The 25,496-nt window shown below is 43.9% G+C and overlaps 1 long non-coding RNA gene across 1 annotated transcript; it reads right to left on the bottom strand.

Moving 5' to 3' along the window:
• Positions 1 to 1,834: 1,834 nt before the first annotated feature.
• LOC115280518 lies at positions 1,835 to 13,655 on the bottom strand. Its single transcript, XR_003903817.1, has 5 exons — positions 13,591 to 13,655; positions 9,321 to 9,379; positions 5,817 to 5,948; positions 2,294 to 2,386; positions 1,835 to 1,928 (listed from the first exon to the last, which is right to left on the bottom strand). It is a non-coding gene; the product is annotated as an uncharacterized LOC115280518 (long non-coding RNA).
• Positions 13,656 to 25,496: the final 11,841 nt, after the last annotated feature.

Genomic DNA, 25,496 nt, shown 5'->3' on the forward strand with positions numbered 1-25,496 from the left:
AGATAGTTTAAAATTTAGTTAAAATAAACATCATCTAGAAATGCATAGACTTTTATAAGAAGTTGTGAAGGGAAATAATTACTCTGATTAATGTTTTAGAAATATCTTTTTTGGCTGCTGCATGGATAATGGGCTGTCAGGGGTGGGGTGGCATGGAAGAATAAAAGCAAAGAAAACAGGGGCACCTGAGTGGCTCAGTTGGTTGGGCGTCCAACTCTTGATTTTGGCTCAGGTCATGATCTCAGGGTCATAAGATCAAGCCCCACATTGGGCTCTATGGTGGTCATGAAGCCTACTTAACATTCTCTCTCTTTCCCTCTCCCCTTTCCCCTACTCATGCTTTCTGTTTCTCTAAAAGTAAAGTAGTTAATTAATTAAAAGTAGAGAAAACAATGAGAAGGGTAATGCTGTAGGCTAGGCAGGGGACAATAAACAGTTGAGCCAGGGTAGTAGTAGCGGAGAAAGAGAGCTGGATAGAAGTGGAGGAATATTCTGGAGGTAATGTTGATGCAACTAATTAATGCATTACTATTTAGGGAGAAATACCAAGAGAAAATTCAAAGATGACCCTTAGGTTTTGATTTAAGCAGCTGGTTGATTGGATGTCTTCTCACTCCTGAGTTAGACAGACAGGAAACAATCTAAGAGTCCTGTCTCGGATGTCTAGTTTTGGGGATCCTTATTTGACATCCAAGAGGAGAGATCAAGAAGGCATTTGGATATAGGGGCCAAGAGCTCAGTTGTGGAGATTTAAATTCTCTGGATCAGCCTTTCTAACCACTGAGCTGTGGATTTCACTATTTCAATCAGCTCATTGTTCATTTATTCAACAAGCATTCATTAAACATCTACTGTGCTCAAGAATCTATGCTCAATGAGTTACGATGAAGAAAATAAGACTTGAGGCATGATCTCACCAGCAAGGACAGGACAGTCATCTCTGAATCCTTGATAGATAATGGGACACTCTGAACTTTGTTTCCTTGCTGAATGGCCATCTCACTCAATATTAATGTTCTACTCATTTATTCCAGGAATTACCCACTTTGGTATCCAAGAAACTCATTTAGAAAGGATTCTCAGAGTTATTACTCAAATGGCCTCCAAGTGTTTTCTTACACCAGATTTGAGTACCTCCAGTGATGTGCCACTCAGCTACTATGCTCTTTGAAAAATTCTGGTAAGTCTTTGGAATTGGGCTCCCAGGGAGCAACAAAAAGCATGGGGTCAAACTACCAAAATTTGTAGTTGCATGGTAAATTTTTGAACTGTGAGCAGCCAGAGGACTTCTAGGGGTACTGTGGAGGTTTTACAGATTGGTTCCAGACTTCCCCAAGAACTTAAGTGTTTTCACGTCTAGCCAGTCCATACTTAGAAGCTGAAGCATTACTCGAAGAAGATAACACAGGCAGAATGCATAATTTTATTTTGGAGACCAGTGAGCTCATGTTCCCAGGAATCTGCAGAGATAGGTTTTGGTTAAAATTTATTATCCCCCTGAGACTGGCAGAGCCACACACAACAGCCAGAAGCTTTATTTATGGAGTTTCTTCTGTGGCCAGAGAAAACTGCAAAATTCTCTCTCTTCCAGATAGAGAAGTCAATACTTGGGACCTCCGTCTTTCACTCTGCCAGGGTCTGTGTCCACCCACCCACAGATATTAGCTGCTGCCCTATCCCCTCACCCTCTATCCCTACCTGCTGTCATGTCTCAGCTCTCCTGAGTCACCCAAGCTTTAATTTGGGCTAATCTCCACTCCTGACTCAGGTAGGTGTGGTGGTGATAAATCAAAATGAGGACACAAGCTGTCAGTAATAAAACAAGAGAGACTTGTCAGTCTAATCAACTTTATTAGCAGCGAGTCACAGGAAAGTCTCTGGCAGCTTCTTCTCCTCTTCCTTAATGCTTCACTTTAGCTTGCATGAAGCTGCCAGCAAAACAGATGCAACCAAGTTAGAGCTGAATTAGCAAAGAGGAGGTGGGGGCAGGAAAGGCTCCATGTGGCTCTTCAATGGATGGCCACAAAAACCACTGTGACCAGGGCAGACAAGGATGGAGGCAGCAGCCTGGTTTTCTCAGGTGGTATTGGGGAAATGGTAGAGCTTAGAGAACCTGTCTGGAGATGGATGGGATGGAAAGACTCCATCCAAATTAACTTTTTGCTTTAGGAAAGATCTTTAACAAGCTCTCCCCAAATAAGAGGGAGATAACATATGATAGAGAAAAGTGGCCATCAATACCTGGTGGCTTTGCAGCCTTAGTTCTAGACTTTTCTGAGGCCATGTTTCTTACCGTGGGGTCTCAGACCTGAGTCCTTAAAACATGTCTTCCCTTTTTTGCTTTAGTAGCTTGAGTGGGCTTCTGTTTCTTACAGCCATGGCAATCCTAATTAAGAGACTGTATTAAAGCACAGCATTTTGAAACATGAATATGCCAAATGATTCTGCAAACTGGATTTTCTCTGAGCCTTGGAGTTGTACATCCAGCTGCCTGGTGGACTCATCCAGGTCCCTCAACTCAACAGCAGTCCTATTGTAAACATGCAAACATTGGAGGTTGAGCTAAAGGCCCTGAACCACATTGCCGTTCCCAATTATTTCCTTGGAGGTCAATTGGTTTGCATTCCACCAAACCTTTTTAGATGTATTTACGTATGTACACACAGACACACAGCCACATGCACACACACACACACACACACACACACACATATTTGTTTCTGTTGTCTTAAATTATATCTTACATATAATTTGATAACTTACTTTTTTCCTACTCAAGATGCCTTGGCTATCTTTCCACATCAAAATAGTTGCCTGTCTTTTAAACTGCTGTGTAGTAATTTACAGGCTGGCTATACTGTAATTTAGCCATTCCTTACTGCAGAACATCTAGGCTGTATCCCCATTTTAACTTTTCTGATTACAAATAGCACTGCACAGAAATTCCTTTCAAAGGTTCTTTGGGATATGTGCAAAGACTTCTCTTGCAAGGATAGGTGCTAAGGACTAGATTTGCCACTTCTATCTTCCTTACCTGTCATGCACCCCAAGTAGCCCATGAGCCTGCCTTCTCACTGGCACTGGCCAGGGTCTTGCCTTCCAAACCCACTTTCTCTGTTAGTCTTCCTGGCTCCTCTCTCCTTCAGACCCACTCCCTTCCTTCCTAGACTACCCCAACTGACCACATCCACCACTTCTTTATTGTCTGACCCATCCCCAAGTCAGGCTTGGCCCCTTCTGATTCACCTCTAGCCTCTGCTAAAGAGACCCACTGAGAATGGAAACCGAATGGGGTTGTCCGCTGCCTATCCACAGGCTGCTCAGTGCCCTAAGGGTAAGTGGAAGGTCTTTGTGGTCCAAGACAGCTCTCCAATCCAGATCATTTCTCTGTCACTTTTGCCATTAGCTCTCTAGAATTGGATGTAATTCTCCACTCATCTCCAAACCACTATATTTTGACTCATTGATTTTGCACATGCTGTGTCTTCTGTTTGGAGCACCCTTGCCCTATCTCAGATTAATCCCTACTCCTTTAACATAAGAGCACCAGCTCAGGTGCCCATTCTATCTCTCTGGAGGTACATGCTGCCCCTCTGTTGCTGTTCTTTCTACCTGTGTACCTGTTCTAACACTGGACTGAGTTCTGTGAGGAAAACACTTGGTTTCAGCCACCTCTGTGCCTAAAGAGCTAAGATAGCTCTATACCAGTCTTATCCCATCCTTTGGAAGGATTGGGCTTTACTTTCTAACTCTAAGAGGTTGCCATTAGACCCAGGCTAAAGTCAGTCAGTAGAATTGGGAACCAGGTCCAGGACTTTTGTTCAAACTATTGGGGAAGAAAGGCTCTCTTTTCAGCTGGACTTGGCAGTGTAAGGATATAAAGGTTGTGAATCTGCAGCCATCTGGCCACCCTTGGGAATTAACCCATGTGAGAATGGAAGCCAAGAGAAAAAAAGAATAAGCACTGAGTCCAAATAGCTTCATCTGAGCTCCTAGATCCAGTCATGCATTCTCCACTGGACTTGCCATTTCTCAAAATCAATATATTCCTTTTCAATTTAAGCTCTCTTGAATTGTTTTCTGTCACTTGCAACAGAGGGAGTCCACTGGTCATGCCAATAAAAGGCATGTATGCCTCATACTCTTGTGTAGTCCCTTCAACACAGAATAGGCTATGACCAATAGGATACTGCAGATGTGACTATTTGTCACATCCAAGGCTAAGCCAGAAAGAACACTAGTTTCCACCTTACTCTCTCTTAGATTGCACCCACAGGGCAGGGGTGGGGGGGAATGCCAGCCACCATATTGTGAGGACACTCAATAGTCTTGTGGAGAAGCCCATGTGGGGAAGAACTCAGACTTCACACCAAATTGCCTACTGTTTAAGACAGACACCTTGAAATCAGGTTATTCAGCATTGATCAAGCCTTAAGAAGATTGCAACCTCAGGAGAAACCTCAAGCCAGCACCCCCAACTAACCCACTCCTGAATGAATGACCCACAGAAACTGGGAGAGATAATAAATAATTCTTGCCATTGGCAGTCCCTAAATTTGGGGGTATTTTGTTCTATAGAAAGAGATAAATAATTCACCCCTCCCAAATCTGCCCCAGAAAGGAACCCTCAGCCCTCAAAACTCCTCAATCTTTAAATGGTACCAGCATTTATCTACCTTTTCAGGCTAAAAACCATGGGGGTCATCCTTGAACTCTCTATTTTCCTCACAGCCTAAATCCACTCCAAATGTTAATACATTGGGTTTGCCTCCAAATTATATCCTGAATCCCACCATCTGTCTTCATTTCTTCCTCTATAACCTCAACCCAGCCACCATAACCTCTCAGCTTAACTGACATAATGGTCTCCCAACTGATCTCTTGACTTCACTTCTACAGCCATATAAAGAGCTCTTTTCTTTTTAAAATTATTTATGTCTTTATTATTTTATTTTGAGAGACAGAGACAGAGAGAGAGGGAGACACAGAATTGGAAGCAGGCTCTGAGCTGTCAGTACAGAGCCCCATGCAGGGCTTGAACCCACAGACTGTGAGATCATGACCTGAGCTGAAGTTGAATGTTTAACCGGCTGAGCCACCTAGGCGCCCCTAAAGAGCTCTTTTCTTACAGACCAGAATTATTGTATTAAAATTCACAACAGATCCTACCATGTGCCTGTTTTTTCCAGTGGTTTCTCAGCCCTATGTGAATAAAACCCCAACTCCATGCCTCCATTCAAAGCTGTGCATATTCTGACCTGGGCTCCCCTACCAAACCCATCTCCTTTTGTCCTCTGCTATCTGCTGTGACTCCCATCTGCCCCTCACACTGGTCAAGACTGCTATAGATCAGGGCCCTCTGTCTGGACTACTTCTCCAGATCTTCATGTGGCTGTCTCTCCTTCTTGCTCAGGTCTTCTGGAAGTCATTACTCATCTGCTTTGACAGCCTCCTCGAGCAGCAGCCTCTATTTACTACCTTCTCTACTTACATTTACCTGTAACAATATTATTTTTTCCAAGTGTCTGCCCTGCCTCCCCCACAACTGAAATAAGCTCACTGAAAACAGAGCCATGTTTCAGTATTCACTGCTATAGTCCTATTGCCTCAATGAGTATCTGGCTGATAAGTGGGTGTTCAATAAATGTTGTCATCTGAGCAGCTGACTCTTGTTCCACAAAATAGACTTGGAGCAATACTTAGCCAAGTCATCTCAAAAGGTCAGTAGCAGTTCCCAAGTGATGCCTGTATTTGTTCAGCCCAACTCTGCTCTTCCTTTTGCCAAATACTTACCCCATGAAAGGGGGAAAACTCACTTTCTCTTTGCAACTGGAGATTTCCCAATATTGAGGCAAGGTAGTCATGGCTTAGCTAAGTCTGGTGGCTTCCTGAAAGCTATACAACCAGTGTGGGTCAGAGCTGGTAATTTGAATTCCACTCTGCCAAACCTGAGAAGACATGAGATGGAGGAAAATCAGGACAAAGGGCTGGCAGAGTTCAATTATTAGTGGAATTACCAGAAAGCTAATGGGATTCCAGGGTCCTCACATGCAACAACTCCTTCTAAAACCCTGGGAAAGGCACTAACAAGGGGTTCACATACCCAGATGTCTTTGTAAAGGTTGCAAGAGTAAGACATTTGAACCACATAAGTTAAGACTGCTATTTCTTTTCCTTGCAATATATTCATGGCAGGAGGTGTTGAATAGGAGGATCGGCCTAAGAATTGGCTTGGAATTACATTTAGCATGAGTGCAGTGGGATATATAGAGAGAGCTCTGTTAATTTCATGTATAGTAAAGCTATTGCCAACTGTTCTGGTGTGGGTATGGCTTCCAGGGATATTCCAGCTCTCACTCTTACTGACTCACCTGGCATTACAACATGAAGGTATAAGGCCAGGAATCATATCTCAAGGAGAGCATGCTCAACACCAGAAGAAAGTGAGAGAGGACAGAGCTAGAAGCTAGCCTGTGGGATGTTATTCTAATCCTTAAACATGTGCCATGAGAAGTGAAGGAGTTCATCCTCACTGACAGCTCACCAAAATGAAAGCTTTCTTCTGCACAAAGAATCTTTCTATTCTCTCTATAGAAAAAATCATATAATCTAATCACTGATGGATAGAGAAACAAAGAGAATATGAAGCCAATACATGTGAGAATAAAAAAGTATTTTAGAGATATACCAGCAGTTAATTAATACAAACTTTTGTATTTTTCTGATATTTGTGTATTGTGTCAATTTTTAAATTTTTTTTATTCATTATGAATTCCTTTCTTCATTCAAAATCAATATTCACTTTCATACCTAAATTTGTGTTCTTTTTTTCCTTTTAGAGGATCCCTATGTGGTACAAGCTTACCCCTAGAGCTCATAGCCACACCTGAAAACCAGCTTGGCCTTGGACTTGAGCGAAGAGGCAGGAGGGCAGCCAAAGCTTGGGAGGGAACTAAGGTGGGTGTCCTGAGTGGAGAGGTCTGTTCTGGCCAAGAAGAGCTAGTCCTGGTTTGCCTTGCTGCCCAGAACAGCTGCTGTCCCCTCCTCCAACACTGAAATCCTCATCCCTGCAGGCCTCATTTTGGGCTGAAGGCCAAATGATTTCCTGTGTTTTCTCTGTTCATCAGCTCTCTATTATCATGATGGTGAGAGCCACCCACTCAATAAAACCAAGCAAACAAACTCCCACAAACCCACAAACAGCTCTGAGCGCATAGTCCCTGATTTCATTTCCTAATTAACCAGTCATTTTCAGCCAATCCGATGATTTGCTTGTCATCCCATTCAGCTTTGTGGGCAAACAAATCATCCCTGGGTCTAAGGCAACAGCTCCTGGGGCCAGAGGAGGGAGGGTTTGGGAGGGGCCTCATTACTCTTCACTGTGGCTTCCTAGGTCCCTCCTCCCTGCCCCTCTTCTGCCTGTCTGCACAGAGTTAACAGGCTTGCTGGGCTGCCTGTTTTGGGGCTGCCAGGGCCAAGGCCATGGACCAGGCTCCCCCAGGGAAGCTCCTTTCCTCAGAAGCTCCACAGTCTGTCCTTTCCTCTGGCTGTATTTGTTGGTGCCCAGGCTCTAATCAGGGAGGTGGACCCACAATGACTGCTATTTATGCAGAGAACATGAGCGTAGCATGTTCATGGCAAGCATATCAGGGACTGTGGCCTGGCCTTTCCAAAGCCTCTTGCCAACAGGCTGGACGAGGAAGTTCAGGAACCCCAGGGAGAGACGGAAAGGAGTCCTACCTTCCCAGAAGGTACATGGATGCTCCCAAGCACTTCCTTGCCACTCTCCTCACCACAACCTTCTGCTTATCACGAGCTCTGCCTCCTTGGGCAAGCCACTCTCCGTCCCTAGCCTTTGTCTTATCACTCATGGAAGGAAGAGGTAGTATTTAAAAGTCTCATAATGTTGGGTCTCACACCAAACCTAGCCAATAGATATATTTTGAGGGTTCTACATACTGCTTTATCTTGTTCGGTTTTTGTATTTGAATTAGTTGCCAAAACTTTATAAATATGAAGTCACCATTTTTTTTTTCAGTGTAGAGTTCAGGCTTTGTTCAAAATACTCTGGGGGCGCCAGGGTGGCTCAGTCAGTTAAACATCCAACTCTTGGTTTCAGCTCAGATCATGAGCCCAGGATTGTGGGATGGAGCCCTGCATTGGGCTCTGTGCTGAGTGTGGAGCCTGCCTGAGATTCTCTCCCTCTCTCTCTTCCCCTCCTCCACTCATGCTCTCTCAATGAATGAATGAATGAATGAATGCTCTGAAGATCTCGATTTATTGAGCCCACATTTCCTCCTGACAACAATTAGCTGAAAATGAGATGCTCCCTCTGAGAATGTGACATGCCCTCTCTGGTTACCACAGTTCTCACCCTTTCCTGTTGTGTTCTGCCCAACCCATTTCACTCATTAATGTTATTTGTGTGACTCTTAAAGACATGTAAGTTTGTGATGATGGACCTTCTTTTGTTTCATATTTTGTAGTTTTCATTCTTCATCCCTTCTGAATATTCATAACTCATTCTACAGATGTTTATTGACCCTCTTTCATGTTCCTGGTCCCATGCTAGGCAATGAGGAATACATAGAGTAAAACGTGGTCTCTCCCTAGGAAAGCCTGAAGTTTGGTTCTAAGAAATGGAGACTGGCTAAATAAGAATTCATACTGATGAAAGAAGCCTTTCTCCCTATTGTAGGGAAACACAAGACCAGTTAGATTCTCTCTGTTATTCTTGTATAGCCATACAGCTAATTGATGTGGTACATGAGTTTTCAGGACTTTCCTATCTATTAGATCTTTGAGACCCTACCACAACCTAGAGACGTAGATATGACTTCTACAGATGCTTCTGTGGTCTGAATGATTGTGCCCTCCCCAAATATGTACACTGAAAACTTAAGACGCTAGGTGATAGTGTTTAGAGGTGGAGGCTTTGAGAGATTATTAGATCAGGATTGCAGAGCCCTCATAGATGGGATTACGGACCATATAAAAGAGGCCTTAGAGCTAGCTCAACCCTGCCAGAATATGAAGCTACAACAAGTAGTCTGCAACCCAGAAGACAGCTTTCACCAGAACTGAACCATGCTTGGGACCCTGATCTTAGACTCCACAGCCTCCAGAACTGTGAGAAATAAATTTCTCTTGTTTATAAGCTACTCAGTCTCTAGTAGTTTGTTATAGTTGCCTGGACAGGCTAAGATAGGTGCCAAGTGCTCTAACCTCCACAGGTTGTGCTTCTAATACTCAGCACAGACATCCCCATAATTTTAAGACTTGGCACCTGCCATTCGGAGGGCCTGGAGTGCTGTACTCACCATACTCTTCACCCTGGTCATTGGTCTTTGTGCTCTAGGAAACAGTCCTGGTTCACAGCCTAAAAAGATATTAGAGAGGTATCTCAACCAAAGGAAGAACCAAAATCTATTTGTCTCTGCATATCACTGACCTCTTACTTCCCACTTTCTCCCAAATCTGCTTGTATCACCAACCAACACTACAAAAAGCAAGAATGAGCCCCAGACTGCCTGACTTCCTATGGCACAGTGAGCAACCTGACCACCCCTCTCTGATTGTATATATGGACAGTTGTATTCCATTCCCATTTTGGAGTGATCAGAGAATAGGTGTCCAAGATCATTTTGAATGAGAGTCTTCCAGTTCTAGGGAAACCATCAAAGTGATCCTAACAAAATTTAAAGATGCGAGGGTTGGGGTCTAAGTGTCCTTATTCCTTGGAGGAGATAATTCTGAATTCTCTTTCTAGGCTTCACGCCAAGGGTCAGAAGCCTGATTCATGCTTGGCTGGTGACTGCCACAAAGGTGGGCATGAGTGGTGGTGGTGACGGATGACCCCTTGACAGGCTGCCAAGGACACTGCGAGCTGGGTTCCTATCTTTGCAGGCATGTATGATGCTCCTCTTATAACAAGCTTCTCTCTGGTTGAAAGTAATACATCTCCTGTGATTTACATTACAGGCTGTTGGAATTGTTTCCTTTGGCTTTGGTATAAAGAGGAAATGTGAGTCCAACATGATCTGGAGTGGAAAGAATACATAAGACTAGGGCTTTTCCATCTGGGCAGAACTTAGGAGAGAGGCCCCATTAGGGACCCAAGGTCCTCAACTGGTAGACAATATGGTTAAGATACAGAAGTAGATCCTCAGGCTCCAAATCAGGTGTCATTTTTCTCCTTCATGCTGTCCCATTCTTCACTTTCGTCTGCATGTTTTCCTACTCCACTTAGGTGCCCAGTACCCCATGTTATTAGTATGTTCCACTCACCCAGCTAAACTGCGTTCTTAGTGTCCCAGACAACATATTTTTCTTTCCCATCCCCCCACCCAAAAGTATCTGCCCCACCTAAGGGGCACATGCTGACTCACTTTCTGGTGTTAATGTCTAAAAGTTACCACAAAACTTTTACTCATATAGAGAGTCACATTTTCCCAAATTTTTTCTAACTATTCCCACATTGGGTGGACCTAGAACTGTCCAGAGTTGGACACCAGTCAAAGAGATGGACTGAGCTAAGGTGGGATAAGAGGTTTCACTGAGCCAAGGAATGAAGGGGACCACAGAGGATGCTAAGGTCATGGGGACACAGAACCAGAGCTCCTGTGCAGTGTGATCCCAATAGGTGTTCAGTACACTGCTATTGGTCGAGTAAACAAATGAATGATTGAGTAAAGACCTGAGGTGAAAACATCAGGAGGAATGTTGGAAAGTTCCAAATCTGTGAATGGTATAGCAAGCAAAGCATGAAGGGTAGAACAAAGACATGTATGGAAAATCATGGATGGAGAAATAATGCTGTGGCTCCATAGCACCATGTCCTCTTCCTCTGGTAACAGACCTTGGTTTTCCCCTTTCTTCACTGCATGCAGTAGGACTGCCAATCAAGGTGATCCTGGCAATGCTTGGCACATCATCCCAACCAGGCCAATTATTCCTTCTCTCTCATGAGAATTTGAGCCTTGAGCAGAGTGACAGAGGGACAGAAAATCCTGGTTGCTGATTCATCTCACCAGTGATGACTTGAACAGACTGCCCATCATTTCCTGTTGCCTTGTCCACCAGAACTGGCCTGGTTCTGTGTCCTCAAAGCTTTGCAGTCAAGCATTTCCAATGAGCCACCTAGTCCTTGCAATGCATTTCTTTTTTTTTTTAAGTTTATTTACTTTTTGAGAGAGATAGAGACAGTACAAGTGAGGGAGGAACAGAGAGAGAGAGAGAGAGAGAGAGAATCCCAAGCAGGCTCCACATTGTCCGTGCAGAGCTTAAAGCAAGGCTTGAACCCACAAAACCACAAGATCATAATTTGAGCTGAAACCAACAGTCAGATGCTTAACTGACTGTGAGTCACCCTGTGAGTTTCTTTTTTTAATCTAGATTAGCCAGATTTCTGACCCTGGTCACCAGATAATCCTAAGTAATATAAGATCAAAGGTCAAGAATGTTGGTAGTGACAGGGTCTTTGACAGTTTCCAAGGTATTTCCCTAGAAATTATGGTTTGCTATGTGCCTGATGTATAGGAGAATATGCCTAGTTTTTGAGACCAGGATAAATGACATCAGTAAGTCCCTCCCCAAGAATTGTTCATAAACAATGAGTCAGTAGGGTGGAGGCAGTCAATGAGAGCTCTCTCCAGGACATTTGCATCTCCAGCCTCAAAGCTGCAGGCCCACTTCAGACCCACTGGGTCGGGATATTCCTAAAAGGGGTCTGGGATACTCAGGGGGCAGGACTGATGGGATATAAATGCCTTCAGTGCAATGAGCACAGCAAGAATTTTTCCATCTGCTTCCACCAAGACTGACAGCCCAGCCAGCAGGACATGCAGGTTCGTAAAAGAAACTACTTGACAGGTTTATCCAGGAAATTCTCTCTCCAGCTCTCTATCAAGTAAAATCCTCCCACACCTTTGTCAGACAGCATTTTTAAAGAGCATGGATGCTTCGTTGTCCCACTCTGAGGAGTTCTGAAGTCTCATTTGAGAGAAAGATTAAGACAGAGAAAGAGGGAAGGAGACAGGGAGCGAGAACCAGGAGGGACAGTGATGGGGGAAGGAGGGAGACCCTGGGCATCAAATCTCCTCTGATGATGGACGGGACAGGAAAGGAATTGGAGAAGTGATTCAGTTGGACAGGGAAAAGCAGCCAGTTCACCTAATGAGCTAAAGTCATTAGCAGAACGCAAGAGTCATGAGGTATGTTCGCTTGCTTTTTGGAACAGGATTCCAGCCCCTCACCAATGTTACATAGGATTAATGTTAGGATACAGAGCAGAGTAAGGAAAGCAGGACGGCTTCTTTCCAGAACCCAGGATGGATGCAGGGGGTTTGGTGGCAACTCCAGCAGCTGGACCTCATGATACTCCCTCACCAGGACTACCCTTTACTTCCTAGCCCCAAATGTCTGTCTTCCACCATACTTGGTACGTGTGATCTCATCTCTGCCCCCACCATTCCCACTACCACCACCTGTTTGCCCTTTGCCTTCTGTCCCCTCATGTCTTCTACTTCTTTCTCTCTGTGGCTCTTTATCTTAGGCTCCACCATCTACCAACTTCTCAGTTTCTACAACTCAAGTTCAAAGTCCTCAAAAGTGAGGCTATGATAGATTTAGCCAATGGTCACAAGTACAGGAAACTCTGGCTTGCAGAACTTGCACATCAAACTTTTCTATGGTTTGCTGGCCTGCCTGGGGGGACTGGCTCTCCCTGGCTGATCCAGCCAGCTACAGCCAGGGTAGCTGGGTCATGTGGTATAGGACAGATTAGCTCACCAGAAATAACCCTCAGAAGGAGGTGAGGTGGGACTTCCTGGGGCTGTGTAACCGGAGGCCAGTGTGGTCCACCTGTCAGTCACTGTTGCAGAGACTTCCACCCAGTAGGCACCAATCAGTGACATCAGGAACCAGAGGGCCATGGTGCTGGAGCAGCAACCACTGGCCAGTTAACAAAAGAAATCTGAACATACAACATCAGTCATCTGAGATGTCAGAACCATAAAACACCAAAAGGACCAGTCAGTTGAAATCTCTCCTTTTAATCAAGGGGACATTTAAACCTGTAGATTAGGTAAGAGGGACAGCCAAGGATGGAGCTTCTGCTCTAAGCAGGCAGACGATGAGAAGAAGCTGTCTGCTCTGGCCTCAGGTCCTCATCTCTACAATGGGATAATAGCAGTGCCAACCACATGGCTCTGCAGAGAAAGGAGGTTAAGATCACACACGGATGGCCTGTTCAGCGTCTGGACCACAACAAAGGCTCCATGTGATTAGTCTTTTTAGAGTGACTTTCATCCACATTAAAAGAATTTTTATTTAAAATTAAAAATTTTATTAAATTGGTGATTAGCAGCCAGGCCCATCTCCCAGAGGAACAGATCTGAACAGAGTGGGAGACAACTTAGAAAGAGACTCCACCAAGAATGCAAACCTCGGTCTGCCTCTTCATTCTTCCCTTTGTTCGCACCAAGAAATCCCCCCTCCCCATTGGGGCATATGAAGAATGTTATAACAAGAGTCATATTGAGAATTATTAATCCTCTGTTTTCGGCTGTTGCAAGGTAACGTTCTTCTTACCAAGTTGTCTAAAGCCAAGTTGACTGACCTCTGGGTTAGGACTTTTCCACTGCAGTGACAGTGGCATTCACCTAGAAGAGGAGCAGCTTTAAGTTACAAGAATGGGGCCAGGGGTCCCTCCCACTGGGCTACATTGCATTTCCTCCTCACTTGTGTCCTGATTAGATGACAGCCCCTGACAGGTGCTGGGAGGTGGGGATAGTAGGTCAGCAGAAAGAATCCTGGCTATAAAACTAGCAGCTCCGACCAGTGTGAGGTGGTATCTCAGTGTGGTTTTGTTTTGCCCTCCTACACTGTTGGTGGGAATGTAAACTGGTGCAGCTGCTCTAGAAAACAGTGTGGAGGCTCCTCAAAAAACTATCGATAGAACTCCCCTATGACCCAGCAATACCACTGCTAGGGATTTACCCAGGGGATACAGCAGTGCTGATGCATAGGAGCACATGCACCCCAATGTTCATAGCAGCACTTTCTACAATAGCCAAATCATGGAAAGAGCCCAAATGTCCATCACCTGATGAGTGGATCAAGAAGATGTGGTTTATCTATACAATGGAGTACTACATGGCAATGAGGAAGAATGAAATCTGGCCATTTGTAGCAAAGTGGATGGACCTCGAGGGTGTCATGCTAAGCAAAATAAGTCAGGCGGAGAAGGACAGATACCGTATGTTTGCACTCATAGGTCTAGCAGGAGAAACCTAACAGAGGACCATAGGGAGAGGAAGGGGAAAGAGAGCTGGGGAGAAAAAGGGACACAAATCATAAAAGACTATTGAATACTGAAAACAAACCATGGACTGAAGGCGGAGGGGAAGGGAGGAAAGAGGGTAATGGTCATGGTGGGGGGCACTTGTGGAGAGAAGCACTGGGTGTTACATGGAAACCAATTTGAAAATAAACTATTAAAAAAATAAAATAAAACTAGCAGCTCCTGGGGCACCTGGGTGGCTCAGTCAGTTAAGAGTCTTACTTCAGCTCAGGTCATGATCTCACAGTTTGTGAGTTTGAGGGCCGCGTCAGGCTCTGTGCTGACAGCTCAGAGACTGGAGCCTGCTTCAGATTCTGTGTCTCCTTTCTCTCTGCCCCTTCTCTGCTCATGCTGTGTTCCTTGAAAATAAATAAACATAAAAAGAAAAACCCTAGAAGCTCTTGGTAGTGGAGGAGCTTTCTAGAAGCCATGTTGGCATTGCAGACATGGAAGATGATCACTGTCCCCTTCCTGACAGCACCAGAGGCTGTTAGAAGAGGGGATCTTAGATTCGTTCCTGCTAACACTAACCCTCTGCAAAGAAAGCTATCTTCTTCAGGATGGTCTCACTATGAAGCCACGTCCCTTTCTTTTCTATGTCTTCTTTCCTTCAGTCATTCAATTCTCCTATTTCCCTGTCTCTTTATATGCTCTGGTTTTTAACTGAGTTGACTAGTCTGAAGTCCCAACAGAGGCATAGAATCCAAGAGCATAACTTCTTCCTGCATAAGAGAAGGCTGAGGTCCAAAGAAAGGAAGGAACTTGCCAAGGTTACACAGCAAGTAGTGACAGAGGTGGGGAAAACAGGTCTCCAGGTAAGGCCCTGATCTCTCTCAGGTTCATTCCCCAGTAGGAAGGTGCCTTATCTGAGTTCTACCTAATACTAATTCTGCCTAGTGCTGATAGGGATGAAGTCCAAGTGAAGAGGTTGTGACCATGCATTATGGGTAACTTTGGGGTTAAACAAGGTTAAACATGTTTGCTTAGTGCAGGATTTCTCAGAACCTTTGATATGTTATTGTATATAGAATATCAGGGTAGTGGAAGGAGGGAGGGAGGCTGAGATATGCTGTATCCTTCAAACTTATTTGACCTTTCTTTTTTCCAGTGACCATTTTGCAGCTCAATATACAGCAAACTGCATTGGAGTACAGTGTGCCACAATGATGCTGCTTCATGAACCAGCCCTAAGAATGGATACCCCTTTTGAAGTGTGCTTCTACCCAGGGGAGAAGCAGCTCCTTCCACACCAAGGGACTGGGCCAAGTTCCTGGAAACATGAGCCTTTAAAAGTGAAGCTATAGCATATAACAAATTCAATCATACAAAATCTTTTTCTTTCACCTTATTTTGGTTCTGGAGCTCTACGTTTAATGAAATATTTAATGAAATATCAGGGTGGAAGGGGCAAAGAGAGGAAAGGTTGCCCTGTTTCCAAGATTTCAGCCCAAAGCAAATTAAGTCAGGGGCTCCTTAGACTGCAGTCCTGGGATGAGAAGCAGAGAACAGGCTAACGGGTTCTGGGCTCAGCCCCAGCCAACTGTGGTAATAAAACACAGTGTGTGGACAGAGAGGCTTTGGAACAAAAATACCTTGTAGCTATTATTTTCATGAGTCTCTGCCCATCCGCACACCCCCTCTTCCATTCTTTTAATCTGGAGCTACTGAGAATCGGTATTTTTCTCACCTTTGTAATATGAGAAACAAGTTAATTAAAATCAATCCCAACTCCAGTCTCGGAGCATCGCTGCTTTGGCTGCAGATCTATCAACAGTGTGTTTTGATAGCAGTTCGCGAAGGTGGTTATTCGGAGACACTGATAATTGCATTAATTTAGAAGGCATTAGCTAAGCCCTACGATTAATTACACAGGCAGCAGACAGAGCTGTAACCCACTGGATCGCTGGATGAATAAGATAGAAACGTCAGCTCCTTCTTATCCAGATCCAAACACTCAGAACACTCAAATAGCCAACCTGTTTTCACTGCTCACAGATGTTTGTAACAGTGACCTTGAGACACTGAGGCCCTGAAGGTCTTTCTGAATCCTGAAAGAGATATTAGAGGGCTATTTGAATAATGTTCATTTTAAGGGAATTTTAATGGACTCCATCTTGTTGAAAGCTGTTTGTTTATGAGGGATATTTGTAACATATCTCGTGGAATTAGAATTTCTAGTTAATTAGTTTTGTTCCCATTTCCTCATTAGTCTGAGATCAATAGAAATTAGAAATCCTCTCTCCCCCCACCTCTCCCTTTCTATCCCCTCCTCACTTTTCACAACACATACACACACACACACATACAGAGGGAGAGAGAGAGAGAGAGAGAGAGAGAGAGAGAGAGAGAGAGAGAGAGAAATTAATGTATATGCACAAACGTTTCCTACTAATGTAAAGATTACATACAAGTACAGTTAACCCTTGAACAATGTAAGGATTAGGAGCTCTGACCTCCTTCACAGTCAAAAATCTGTATATAATTTTGAATCCCCAAAACTTAACTACTATGAGCCTACTGTTAATCAAAAGCCTTACTGATAACATAAACAATCGATTAACACATATTTTGCATGTTATATGTTATAGACACCATATTCTTACAAATAATAAAGTAAGATAGAGAAAAGAAAATGTTATTTAAATAATAAGGAAGGCAAAATGAATTTACAGTACTGTTCTATATTTATTTTTAAAAAGTATGTATATAAGTGGACTCGTGCAGTTCAAGCCCAGGTGTTTAAGGGTCAACTGTATATATATATGTAAATAGTAAAAAAGAAAAAGTGAGATAATAAGTGAAGACTTCGTTTTAGAAAAAAATGATTTTAAATATAGAGAAGGTGGAGGACTATGTGGGGAGGTGGGAGGAGTGTTTCTGCCTCTGTCAGAGTTGTCCTACGGTCCCCTCTCCCCACCTACTAAATTCTACCCATTTCTTAGGGCCAAACTCAAGAACCCTGCTTTTTCTTGAAGAGTTCACAAATGCCTGTTTGGGATGCCAGAGGTCTAAGCCTCAGGTAAATTTTAGACATGTTTTTTGGCCCATAAGTGAAATGTGAGCTAATACAAACAGAGGCATCTGGCCAGGGTGTGGCCTCAGAAGGTGCCCCTTGAGATGGTTAACCTGGTCCTGCAGATGAGAAACCAAGACTCAAAGCTGTGTCATAACTTGTGCAGTGCTCGCGACTGCCCATCTCCAAAGCCTAGGCTCGTGGCCACAGTGCTGCCCCAGCCCTCCAGGCACAGACTCGCAGTACCCAGTGGGCAAAGGATGATTTGACCCTGCTCAGGCTCTGAAAGCCACTCTCTCCATGGAGCCAGGAAGACCCTCTGGGGACCCTGTGGTTTAAGAAGTACATTTTTTGAGTCCAGTCTCACCACTGGGTGTGGTAAGGAGACAAATTTTATTTGTATTACTCAAGTAATATGTGACTGCATTCTCAGTATAAAAGCTTCAAATGATCAGAAGTGTGCCAAGAAACCAAGATGGCCCTTTATCCACCCTTAATCCCTCTATTCTCCCCAGAGCCTACCACACTATTAACAGTTTGGATTGTGCATTCTTCTTATCATCACTATGGACATCTACAAAAATCAGAGTTATGTTCTGTTTTATGAGCACACTGCCTTTTGTAAGATGTTTATTTAATAACATACCTTAGAAATCAGTTCATAGTGGCACATATACATCTACCTCCTTCTTTAATACAGAGCATTCCAATATTGCTTTTGCCAAACTATCTTATAAAATACCTCTTTGTGAACGCATGCAAGTACATTGGCAGGGTGACTTCCTAGAGGTGAAATTTCTAGGTGTTATGGATTGAAATATGCCCATACTCCAGTTTCTTATGTTGGAGTCCTAATCCTCAGCACCTCAAAATGTGAATTTATTTGGAAATGGGCTCATTGAGAGTGTAAGGAGTTAAGATGAGATCATTACAGTGGGGCCTAATCTTATAAGGCTGGTGTTCCTTTTAAAGGAGTAATTGGGACACAGAGACAAGCCCACAGGGCTTATGCCGTATGAAGATGATGTCAGAGATTGGGCTGGTATCTCTGCAAGCCACACAGAGCCAAAGATTGCATGCACACCACCAGAGGCTAGGAGACAGGCATAGAGCAGATTCCCTCTCACAACCATCAGAAAGAGCAAACTCTGCCAACACCTTGATCTTGCACTTTGAAACTCCAGACATATAAGACATTGTTTTTGTTGTTTACCAATTGTTGGTACTCTAATATGGCAGCCCTAGCAAATATGCCATGTATGCACATTTAAGTTGGTGTATAGTGCAAAATGGCTTCCCACACCAAAGAAGTGTTATCATTTTACAGTCCCAGATAGAGTGTGTAATAGTGAGAAGCATCAGACCCAGCAGGTACCATATGCATATGCATCACCGTCACCTTGGTGATCCCACTTAGCACTGGCACTGTGTCTGTCCTGATTTCACTCCCACCAGCTTGAGCTTTCTTAGCAATATTATCACAACCTTTTGGGTGGTAAGATGAAGAAAAGTACCTCACTACAAATCAGTATAGGCTAAGTCCAAAGAAGCAATAAAGGCAGGGAATGCTCAAGGTTCAGAGGACAGAAAACTTACTCCCTGCTGGTATGGTCTATGGAGAAATGGACCCCAGAGCTTGGGAGGATGGAAGCCTTCTCTGCCCGCTGAGCACCAAGAGTCTGTACCCAGAAGGCTGGGGTGGCCCTATGACCAAGAACCTGAGCCTTGGAGTTGGGCAGTCCCAAGTGCTGCACAGGTTATGCTACAGCTCTGAGCCTTTCTTTCTCATCTGTGGGACCAGGCTAGTACCTATCTCAGGAAGCCCCTTCAGAAACCACACCCTGGCCATACAGATGTGAAACATTCCCTCCATGATACCCTTGGGTTTATATGAACCATGTACCTGACATGGCCATTTTCTTTAAAAAGAAAAAAAGAAACCCCAGAAGATGATGACAGTCAGGGCCAGACTGACACTGCCGACTCTTCTCTGGCACACAGTGAGGTTTCGTGAGGGGTCAAGGCAGGTGGAGAGGCACCTTTCTGATGTGTTTTGAGAGAATAATAGAAATGATAATTGGCTACAGAACCATGTGAAATATGCTGAAGGTAAAAGGGACTACATTTGCATTAAGTTCTGTGATTAAACATTACATGAAAGTACACCGAATCCATTTAACAGACAGGGCTCAAACTGGTACCTGTAGGAGATCTAGGTCCATAGAATTATCTCTGGAACTTGATGTGTATGGTAAATATAAACAATATCAGGAGCAGGGTATGATGGGGGTCCCATCGGAAAGTTGTGGGGCTTTTCTGCAAACTGTTGGAGAGGGAAGCATTGCATAACCAAGGCTCTCTGGTTGCAAGTGATGAAGATCAACTCATGTTAGCTCAGGCAGTGGAAGAGAGTTATGGTCGCTGCCATTTGGTCTCTGTCCTCTTCCATCTTCCAGCTCTGCTTGCTTTGGTTCTATTTAGGCAGGCTCTTCTGTGATGGAAAAAAATTCACTCAATGAGTGTTGGTTTTTATGCTCCTCTAAGTAATTCCGGTGGAAATCACAACTATCCACGAATCTTACTGAGACAGTTTGGATCGTGTGTACATTCTAAACTGGTCAGTGTGACCAAAGGGATAGGGAATATGCTCACTGGCCTCTAGGACCACATGGCAGTTCAGGCTTGAGGAGTGGGACTGAGAGTTGGAGAGGGTTTTGGGAGTGAAGGAGGTCTAATAAACAACACTCCCTCTTTTCTCTGCCTGAATGCAGAATACTTGAGAGATGGATTCAGGGTCAGGCAGACAGAGCTCAGAACACCACAATTATTACAGGTAAAACTATGCTGTGGAATGTTGCTTCAGTGTTCAGTAACAGGCTTCTAAAAACTAAAACCCCAGAAAGAGCCAACCTATCACAAGCAGAACTGGATAACTGCAGGTGTCCCCCTGGGGATCCTCACCCCATAGAATCATGGCTTAGAAGAGAAGGAGCTATGTATTTCCTTAGAGAGAAGTGGGGGTGCCCTTCCCTCAATGCACCAAACAGGTAAGTCACTCCTTCTCCCTGGGGAGAGATGAAGGATAAAGGGGAGGCAAGGAGTTACTCTGGCAGAAGTCTTCTCCTTGGAAACAAGAAGAGTAAGGATTAAAAATTCTGCCCCTTGCCCCATAACAGATGCGGGTTCCTCCGTAGGAAAACTGGGCGATGGTACAAAGGAATTAGAATGGTCTCAGAGCCAATAATAACAGCAGTTCAATGACAAGCATAAAAGATAAAATGTCTTCCCCCATTCTCTTTCTCAAGGATGCCAAATCCATAGTCACACCAAGGTGTATACTCAACAGGTTTACATATATAAATGGAGTGACATATTACAATCTGACTTTGACATAGTCAAAATCTCAGATTTTTATAGAATCCCTTTAATGAGAAAAATTCAAAGGCAAAACAGAATCAGCCACCAGTGTGGGCTGGGGTCAAGTCCTAAAAATCACAGAGGGCCTCACCCAGAGTTCCAGAGATGGACTCAAAAGAACTGGGCTCTGGCCCAGCACCTGGACCAGCAGGGTGCCCTAGGGCAGAGACCCTCCCTCTCCAGAACTTCAGTTGCTTCCCATGAAGAGGATTCTAGCCCTGCTGGCTCAGTTGACCTCATACTGCTGTTAGGGTCACATAGGACAAGAGGAAAAGAGCATCTAATGATAATAATAGTTAACATTGGAAGCATTTATCATGTACTAGATATTGTTCTAACAGCTTCACATGTGTTTGCCCTTTTAATCTTTAAAAGAACCCTACAAAGTATGTGCTCTTAGTATGATCTCCAACTTATAGATGGGGGCACTAACGTATAGAGCAGTTGGGAAGCTTGCCCAAAGCTATAAAGGATGCTGCTGCTGTGGTCACAAATAAGGTTGTCACTGTTGACGGGAAAGCTCGGGGGAGTAGCTAAAAGATGAATAGTCAGACAGATGGGGTCAGTGGCCTTGCTGGCCCTGTGTCTTCTCACAAAGGAGTGGTTTCTAAGCAAGGAGAGAACCTCAAGAGTCAGTCATGGGCCCACATTGGGGCAGGGTATACAGACCCAGAGGGGGGACTTTATCCATATCTGGTCCAAAGGAGCCAGTACCAGAGCCTGACATGGGTACCCAGCACCCAATCTGGTTCTGAAGAGTTCTTTAGGAAATGTGATATGAGCATTAGGACCTGCACATGGACCCTTCTAAGCCCTTTGGTCACAAGATAGCCCAACCTGGATACCTCCTCTTCTTGAAATATGGAGACTTTATTCAAGCCTTTCAGGAAGTAAGCAAGCATGTCACTTAGGATTGGTCGTAGGCCAGGGATACCAGCCCTAACACACACCCCATCTCATAGAAAGCCTAGCTCTCCTTTTACCAAACAGATCTCTGAGTTTACTCAGCAAATTTAATATTACTGCTGAAGCAATCTGTCTATTGTAGCCTGTGCTTTCTAGAGAGAAGGAAGAACATCCTTTACCAAGCTCCCAGTTCCCCAAAGACAGGGGGATATAGATGTTCTCTCTGGCTAAGAGAGAGAGTGAAAAGAAATCATTTTTTAGCACCTGCCCAAACTGTGGTATACTGTATTAGAAGATTTAACTTTGTTTTTTAGCCTACGTTTGATTTCGCTTGAAGATTTATAGTAAAGCTGCAAAAAGATGTCACAGTGTTTCCTTTGCCCAAATAAGAATGGCAAATGGCTACCACATAGCCCTACCTTCCTCTCTCATGTCAGTGGTGGCCATTGCTAATCAATCATGGTGCTCTGCCCCAGACCCCAGACATGGCCTTAGAGGCCTCAGTGTAGCTCTCCAGGCTATCTGAGCTGGTACAAGCAATGAAAACCATTTGGTATCCCTGTCAAAAAAGGAGAAGCTGAGGAGAAAAAAAAAAACAGTAGAAGAGACAGGCATAATATCAGGTGACTGGGAGAAAAAACACACTGAGAAGGAGCTGAGAGCTTTGCCAAGTGGATGGTTCTGGGAGACAAGTGATAGGAAACAAGCGTGGAGAATTTAAGCTGTGTTGATAAGCTGTAACTCTGGTAACCAAGAAGAAAGTGTAAATGTAACACTTAACACATGGACTGTAACTCTTTAAGAGTTGAAAATAAGCTGGGCAAAGAGTCAGAGCTGGAAAAGGGGACAAAGACAGTCAGTACTATTTGTAGGATAAACACATTAATTGTTTAATCCTGAATTTCATGACTGTTAAGTAAATGTAGAAATAGATACAGGTTATAGATAGGCATTCATCCAAACAAACCTTGTTATTAATACTGCAATAGCTAACATGTGAGTGTCTGCCATGTATTAGGCACTGTGCCAAGGGTTTTTCACACACTGTGATATAGAGACGATTTTCCCATTTTACACATACAGAAACTGAGACTCAGGCAAGCAGACTAATTTACAAGATCAAATGGTTAGAATAGACTGGAATCAGAATCTGACTTTAAGCAGTATTACATCAGCACCTTCTTAAACACACAAGTTCATATCTATATGAGAACCTACAAAGAGGGGAGGAGAAACTAGTCCAGGTCTTCCTATGTCTGGGGAATTGCTGTTCTTATGTATGTATTGTTCACTCATTCTTTCATTCATTCATTCATTCACTCATTTACTCTTCCACAAATACTTGTTGTGTGCCACTATGTGCTAGATACTGTGTAGGCACCGGAGATGCCAAAGGAACAAGATAGTTGAGGGACCTGAACTCGCATAGCTTTACTGGCCTTTCCCGTAACATTACTGGCTTTTCCAGTAATCAAAGAACTGCAGCTGCTACAATAACTTGGTCCAAGACCTTTATGTTATAGTCTTGGAAATGGAATTGGTATTTGGGGGTGGGAGGAACTGGAGGCAGCCCAGGCTCCCCATGTGCAATCCTGGGCTTAAGAGACTTGCTGAGACCACCTCACACCGAGCTCTTGGCTTGGCTGGGGTCAGTGGAAGCTGTGGCCCCTTCTGGGTGGGGCCGAAGAAACAAATATCCTCTCTAGTCAGAAGAGTTTATTTGCTTCTGCATGATTCTGATGTGTAGCTGAGGTTGGGAACAATGGGGATGGAAGAGGACCTAACAAATGTGCCATCTGAGTACAGAAGATGGGACAGCCCTGCCCTCTCTGGACCTCCTCACCCCAACTGTAATATGAAGAAGGGGGCATGCAGTGTCCAAGGGTCTTGACCTGTGACATTCCCGTGAGGACCAGCTTGGGGCTGGTGCTATGACGATCCAGCCCCTCACAGGTCCTTGGAAAGCCTTGCAAAGCAGCACTTGCAAAACGCACAGACAGCAGACAAAGGGCATAGGATCCGAAGTGGCGTTAGTTAACCAGTCTGGGAAGCCCAGTGGCAATGGTTGTTTGGGTTCATTTACTTCAGAGAATAGCCTGAGAATCCCGTCCAAAACTTCAGACAGTTTTAAGCTCATTTTAAGTTTAAACTGGCTTAATGGGTATTAGGGTCTTTTCCTGATGTTACAAAGGATAAAATTACCTTGGCACAGTACATAAATCTATACAGAGAAAAATTTGTGACTTGGTTTGGATACAGTTTGGGTTTTTGCAGAGAAATCAATGTTTTTAGCTCATGGTTTCACAGATTCAAATCCCTGAGTACAATCTGACTGGGAAACATTGGTCTGATTGTCCTAACAGAAGTAGCAGGGAGATGGAGGCTGCAGCATCCATTAACTTGGACCCACAGAGTGAAGAACATTTTGTGGAAGGTGGGGAAGTTTCTGCAAAGGAAAAATTCACTTCTTCCCTGTGTCTCTCCTTTACTACTCACACAGAACACTTCATTTCCGACACTTCTGGTCACCAGTTGGCAGTGTGTGTGTGTGTAGTGTCCCCGACCAAGCAATTCTTACCAGCTGAGTGTCCTACAATTCGATTCAATTCAGACATTAACTGAAGTTAGTGCAAGGCAGAAACTACTGGCTAAGGATTAAGTCCCACAAGGATGCCCCTGACTTCAGATGCAAATCACCATTGGTATGTCCCTAGATTACCCACAACTTCTGTCCAACTCAGTTACTAATTAGAAGTCCCACAAACCAGCCCCCCTCCATCTTGGATTCAATTGTTTGCTAGAACAACTCAGAGAACTCAGGGAAACACTTACATTTGCCAGTTTTGTAATATAACAAAGGATATGATAAAGAACATAGCTGAACAGACAGATGAAGAGATACATGGGGCAAGGTCTAGGAGGCTCCTGAGCATGGGAGCTTTCATTTCTGTAGAGTTGAGGTACATCACCCTCTGGGCAAGAATATGCTTCACCAACACACGAGCTCTCTGAACCCTATACTGTTGGGATTTTTATGGAGGCTTCAACTTGTAGGCATGATTGATCATTAGCTCTGTTTCCAGCCCTCCTTTCTCCTGCCTCACTGGAGAGTTAGTCATGGGGTGTATGGGGGAAGATAGAAAGTTTCAAGCTTCTAATCATGGCATACTTCTGATCACTTACATCCAGGAGTTCACCAAGAGTCATCTATTAGAACAAAAGACATTCCTATCACTCAGGACGTTTCAAGGGATTTAGGAACTCTGTGTCAGGAACTAGAGTCAAAGACTAAATGTAAGAACAAAAAATTTTCCTAGCATCCCTCTTTATAAGGGTTTATGAGTCCTGTGTCAGAAACTGGGGGCAGAGGCCAATATATAGGCACATCCCATTTTATTGACCTCACTTTATTGCTCTTTGGAAACGCTGCAATTTTTATTAATAGAAGCTTTGTGGCATCAGGCAAGTCTATTACCACCATTTTTCCAACAGCATTTGCTCACTTAATGTCTCCATGTCACATTTTGGTAATTCTCACGATATTCTAAACTCTTTTATTGTTATTATATTTGTTATGGTGATCTGTTGGGTTTTTGCAGAGAAATCAATGTTTTTAGCTCATGGTTTCACAGATTCAAATCCCTGAGTACAATCTTACTGAGCAACATTGGTCTGATTGTCCTAACAGAAGTAGGAGGTAGATGGAGGCTGCAGCATCCATTAACTTGGATCCACAGAGTGAAGAACATTTTGTGCAAGGTGGGGAAATTTATGCAAAGGAAAAATTGTAAACTATTGTAATTGTTTTGATGTAAACTA

Source organism: Suricata suricatta, chromosome 16 (genome assembly GCF_006229205.1).
Source record: "Suricata suricatta isolate VVHF042 chromosome 16, meerkat_22Aug2017_6uvM2_HiC, whole genome shotgun sequence".
Classification (NCBI taxonomy): Eukaryota; Metazoa; Chordata; class Mammalia; order Carnivora; family Herpestidae; genus Suricata; species Suricata suricatta.